General features: G+C 37.2%; 1 long non-coding RNA gene across 3 annotated transcripts; it reads right to left on the reverse strand.

Annotated features, from left to right (window-relative positions):
- Positions 1-1957: 1957 nt before the first annotated feature.
- LOC143122823 (uncharacterized) lies at positions 1958-5943 on the reverse strand. Of its 3 annotated transcripts, XR_012986767.1 has the most exons (6): positions 5881-5943; positions 3640-3705; positions 3312-3403; positions 2672-3145; positions 2510-2565; positions 1958-2361 (listed from the first exon to the last, which is right to left on the reverse strand). It is a non-coding gene; the product is annotated as an uncharacterized LOC143122823 (long non-coding RNA). The 3 variants fall into 3 exon arrangements; XR_012986764.1 differs by having other exon boundaries at positions 2672-3403; XR_012986766.1 differs by lacking the exons at positions 3640-3705; positions 5881-5943 and adding an exon at positions 3567-3597 and having other exon boundaries at positions 2672-3403.
- Positions 5944-6195: the final 252 nt, after the last annotated feature.

A 6195-nucleotide genomic window follows, 5' to 3' on the forward strand; every position in this document is an offset into this window, starting at 1 on the left:
AGCAGAAGACTTGTTATCCCAACGTTGTAGGTTCGATTTTCTTATGATGTGAGATTGTCCTCTTGCTTCTCGCTACCTGCAGGTGAACTGTGTGACACGTAGATTCAATTGTTTTTGACTGATGTATTGTACCTATGGTCTCTCGATGTAGAGTAACTATATACATAAATATGTATGGTCGAAACCTATTGTTGTGTCTTAGACCGCGGTTAAGTTAGCTTGAAATTAGATATTCGCCAGAAATTCAAAACATCGTTAGGTCTCTATCTCAATCAACGCTGAACAAACTACTCACAAAGTGTGATGTTCATACTTGTATTTAGGTGTGAAAAGATATTAACTGTAATTGAATGCAATAAAAGGCTAATTTGTTGCAATTAAGATCATATTCATGCATCCCAAGGCACAACCGCGTCTCTCTTCCCATGTTTTCTGCCTTTTCGTCGGGCAGCTTTTCAAAATAAAAGTCCCAACGCAGCGCATGTAAACTGATAGATAAACAGAGGAAAATATAAAATAAACCAGGTTGGAAAACTTTTGGGAAAACATACTAAAATTGTAAATATAATATAACATAAATTAGATGCATTGTAGATAATACTACAATACTAATGTAACATAATGAACTTGTCAGGAATTTGTGGAATAGGTGCATGAAAAAAAAAAAATCAGGATTTATGTCAACTTCAGACTGGCACTGATAGAATAAACTCATCACAACTGTGAAAGGTATCAGCCATTTGTGAAAACATGAACTGCATGCAAAAAGCGATAGATAGATATTTGTGAAAACCATGCAAAAAGCGATTATTTTAGTCAAAGTTATGGTCTGGCCTAGTGCTGGTGACCCTAGAAAGCATGTGAACATTTGAATTACACTTAAAATGTCAACCCCAGACTTGTATTGATTAAATACACTCATAATTACAACTGTGAAAGGTATCAGAGATTTGAGAAAACATGAATCACTTTGAATAAGCGATTATTTCTGTCAACATCTAAGGTCTGGCCTAGTGCTGGTGACCCTAAAAAGCAGATAAACATTTTAATTCAACTTATATATCAACTTCAGACTTGTATTGATTAAATACACTCATAATTACAACTGTGAAAGATATCAGACATTTGTGAAAACAAGAATCGCTTAGAAAAAGCGATTATTTCAGTCAACATCTAAGGTCTGGCCTAGTGCTGGTGACCCTAGAAAGCAGATGAACATTTCAATTCAACTTATATGTCAACCCCAGACTGATATTGACTAAAAACACTTACAATTACAACTGTGAAAGGTATCAGAGATTTGAGAACACATGAATCACTTTGAATAAGCGATTATTTCTGTCAACATCTAAGGTCTGGCCTTCTGCCAGTGATCCTAGAAAGCATGTGAACATTTGAATTCAACTTATATATCAACTTCAGACTTGTATTGATTAAATACACTCATAATTACAACTGTGAAATGTATCAGCCATTTGTGAAAACATAAATTGGATAGAAAAAGCGATTATTTCTGTCAACACAGAAGGTCTGGGCTAGTGCTGGTGGCCCTAGAAAGCCTCAGCCATTTGTGAAAACATGAATCACTTTGAATAAGCGATTATTTCTGTCAACATCTAAGGTCTGGCCTTCTGCCAGTGATCCTAGAAAGCATGTGAACATTTGAAATCAACTTAAATGTCAACCTCAGACTGGTATTGACTAAATACACTTACAATTACAACTGTGAAAGGTATCAGCCATTTGTGAAAACGTGAATTGCATTGAAAAAGCGATTATTTCAGTCAACATCTAAGGTCTGGCCTAGTGCTGGTGACCCTAGAAAGCAGATGAACATTTCAATTCAACTTATATGTCAACCCCAGACTTGAATTGACTAAATACACTGATAATTAAAACTAAATACACTCTTAATTACAACTGTGAAAGGTATCAGCCATTTGTGAAAACGTGAACTGCATGAAAAAAGCGATTATTATCTGTGAAAGGTTTATTTTCATTTTTATAGTATTACCAAAAAACAGCATCATCCCTGAGCTCATACACTCATCTGCAGGTTAATAACATAGTAATTAGTAAAAAACTAGGCCACAAAATCATGGAAGATACAGAAATATCTGATAAAATAATCATTAAGGTAAAATTGGTCAGGCCTTGTCAAGGTGACAAAGAAAGGATGTAAATGTACACTTTGGGCTTATAACACTTAATGCAAGATATAAACTCAAGCAGAACTATACACAATTGTGTCCACTCCCAATGCCCTCATCTGCAAAATGGACAAAGCCATTGTTCTTGAACAGAGTTGTTCCACTGGAGGCATTTCAAATGGAACACTGCCTGACATCCATCACACCGAATCTGTATGAAAAGAGCATGAACATCATTTCTTATTGGTGAGCTTTTTCAGCTTTTGAGTTTTATCAACATTTACTTCTTTACTCCTTTTCACGTCAACATTTACAGTAATTCTCCTTTGTGTTATGGATACATCAAAATATCTATTTACCCTTTTCATTGTTCTTGGAGTCCTTCCACACATCCGACAAATGTCTGCTAGGGGGTCTGAAATAAATCAAATCGAAACCAAATACATAGGATAATTTCAAACTAGCTCCTTCTCAAATGTTTGGGCCTTCTAAATGACAATGAATTAATTTCAAGATATTACCAGAGTCAAGAATAAGTTCTTCAGCCATTTTGTGACGCAAGTCCTCAATGCCCATCTGGTCAGATGGGATACTGATCTTGGAGGGAAAGTACAGTGTAAATCCTCAGAATGTGAGCACCCATCTATTGGAAAGTACAGTGTAAATATGTGAGTTTCAGGTGTTGGAGTCCATCTGTTTTTCTTCTATTTGCAGCTGAAGTGCATATTGTGTTGTGACTTGCACCCTCATGTTTTCCCCTATCTTGTTTTCCTTTCTTTTCATCCTGACTCTTCGTTGATGGCATTTATGGTCGATCAGTGATTGATTTTTAACTATTTAAAACTGACTATCCCTCCATCTCCCTGACCTCCATGACAAAAATCCCACAGCTTGTGCCATCCTTCTTGGTGGTGTGGGGAATGACGCCAGTTCGCCATCGGATTCCATCCCAGTCTGTGATGCCCAGAACATTTCTCCTTATGTTGAAGAAATCTCTGATCGTAAAAAAGTGGGTTATAAAAACACATATATCCTAACAATAACATACATCTCCTCTACCAAGCAACCAATAACTTGTGTGATGATATTTAAATCTTTCAAAGATCAAGTTTTCCTTTAACATTTTAACTTGTTATTTCACTTGTGGATGTTTATATTTACCTGAATTTCCTGACTGCAGTACTTCCATGTTTCCTGTGTCCTTCACCAAAAGGGTCTAGGACATAGATGGATTTCTGGACTGCATGCACAAACTGTAAGAGGAAGGTTTTGTCATTAAAAGTAAACCATCATTTTACCATCATATTTATAAATGTATTAAAAAGTCAGGTGACTGTTGGGCTGGGTGAAAGACATTGTAGTTCTGTGTTGTAATGTAGGAAAAGGGATTGGGTTAAAACATAGCATGGCAATTACCACCACAATCCAATGTAGTTCTGTGTTGTAATGTAGGAAAAGGGATTGGGTTAAAACATAGCATGGCAATTACCACCACAATCCAATGGCAGCCAGTGTTCCACACACCAAGCAGAGCTTCATAGCTGCTAACGTCAACCTGTTTAAAAAGATGTCACATTACAACACATGTATGCCTACTTCCAATGATAGCAACACTGTAAGTAATTGCTGTAAATTTACAGCCAATTTTCAACACTAAAATACTGTTTTCATGTTAAACAGTTTAGTACTGTATTTAGCAATGCATTGTGGGCTGCTTAACTTGGAGCAACAGGACAGAGGCCCTAAAAAGTATGCTGATGTTTTAAATTACAGGACACTACAGTATTTTTTGGAAACTGAGTGGTGTTGCTGGGGAATCTGGAATAGGCCTACGGTCAGAAGTTTGATACATTAGTCTTTTACTGCTTGGTCAATTTTCTTTAAAAAAATAAAATACAGAAATAATTTGCCATCAACTCCTGGAGGGACTTCATGAACCATAATTTGGATAGGAGATTTTCCAGAAGAGGAGGCACAATTTGGATGACATGTGCTACACATCATCGAATGTTCTTCATCTACATACATCGGGTCTGACATCTACAAATTAACTGAGGATACAAAGTAACTATAGGATTATTGGAACATCGGCTAACCGAGATGGTTTTGGTGAGTTTTATTTTGTTTGTGTCAACTTTTATTGAAGTGTGTTTTACAGTTAGCCTAGGCTAACAAGGAAATTAGGCTAGTTCGGTTAAAGAGAGACACTTGAATCTTCAAGGCTTAGGGTTGCACTTTTCTGTTTAAAATTGAAAATCGGTGTGCAAATATTGCCTTTCTGGACTCTTTGTGAATACATTTTGTTTATTTATCTGTCGCTGCACGTCTTACACAGCCTAGGTTACTTCTCCCAACTGTTTTAGAGTATAGGCTTTGTCAAACCGTTTTGCATAATCTGTGCCCCCCCACTCCCTCCCTGTATGTTATATATTGCACACTGTGTTTTAAACAGGGCTTTGAACCGATTTGTTTCCCCAATCGGTTCGTTCCGAACAGAAACGGAAGTTCCACCAATAAATTGACGTTCCCGAACCGGTTAGAACAAAAAAATACTGTTCCCGGAACGGTTAATTTCGTTCCTGTCAGCTTTTTAATGCTATAGAATTATGTCACATCTTTCTCATCCAGCTTAAACCAAATGTAATAATATTACAATCATTATTAAATAATAATTATTATATTATTATTAATAATAATTAAATAGGCCTACAATTATTTCAAATGTGTAGTTTATTGTTAAAAGAGAAAATTTCCACACAAACGTAACAACAGTATTAAGACACTTGGTTATGCCACTCGGGCAGGCGCGTCTGCAGGTGTATGTCTGAACGCACTGTGCGTACCATCACTCAACAACGAGAGAAAATTTACCTTGTGTGTGTGTATATTTACACCATATTGGCCTACCATACCTTTCCAACTATGCACACTGCACAGTATCCCATTAGTTGCATGCCATCAGGCTATTTACAATTTTCTATTAAGTAAAGTTAGTGAACACTTATCAAAATTAACGCGCACACATGTTTGAGCAGGAGAGAATACGCTACTTGTTTTTCTTTTACTCGGCTTTCTATATGGTTATCAGCACACAATGTTGAGCTAATTCACTAACTCAATACTCATCATGGATATCAAAAGTTTAAACAACGAAAACAGAAAGGATGGAGGCAGCAAAGCTAGAGCAGCTATTCAAGATGGGCAAGAACAAGGTTGGCTAAGCAATTGGTGTGCTTGTCAGAACGACTGCATTACAGCTGTTTAAAGCCAGACGTTACAGTAGCTATAACACAACTAAAGGTAGCTTTAGCCTGTATAGGGATGTATAAAGTTGCCCAAATGAATAGGTAATTGTAGACGTTGTTGTTGCATTATTGCATGTGGATGTTGTTATGCTATGTATGCACGAACCTAAAGGAAAAATACTGTCCACGCGTGAACGTTTTTTTTTTTTTCGGGGGGGGGGGGGGGGGGTGGTGGGTGTGCGTACCATAGCATTAATTCCTGCAGGCGCCCCTGCACTAACTCGGCAACAACAAATGTCTGGGGAAAAGGCCATCCAGTAGGCCTACTCATACCGTAACAAGCCACCTGTGCATTAGGCAAACAGAGGTGTTGGCGCCATTTAGCCAAATGTTCGCTAGTCCATCATTAACGTGGAGTCGACAAATATAGCTATTGTTATTGTGTTTGGAATGAGCATTTTAATTAACGATGGATTGTAATTTACCTCTTATTTAAGATGTGGAGTGGAGACTTTGTAATCCACCGCTCTCTCTCCATTCAGTCAGCGCATAGACTGTATATATAGAGAGTCTATGAGTCAGCGAATGTCTGATGTGATGTCACACAAGTGAACCTCAGCCGTCATGGTAACGTGCGCAGGAAAATAATTACTTTTAGTTAATTAGGCAACGAAAACTTTGAGGAACGAAATAAAACCGGTATTAACCGGTTACCATTATTTTTTAAATAAGTGTTCCTGTTCCAGAACATAAAAAATAATAACGTTTCCGGTTTCGTTCCTGTTCCCTGTAAAATACAA

Source organism: Alosa pseudoharengus, unplaced genomic scaffold (assembly GCF_046254945.1).
Source record: "Alosa pseudoharengus isolate Yale_2024_CS ecotype anadromous, Long Island Sound unplaced genomic scaffold, YU_APseudo_1.1 YU_APseudo_1.1_scf_1, whole genome shotgun sequence".
In the NCBI taxonomy this organism is placed as follows: Eukaryota; Metazoa; Chordata; class Actinopteri; order Clupeiformes; family Clupeidae; genus Alosa; species Alosa pseudoharengus.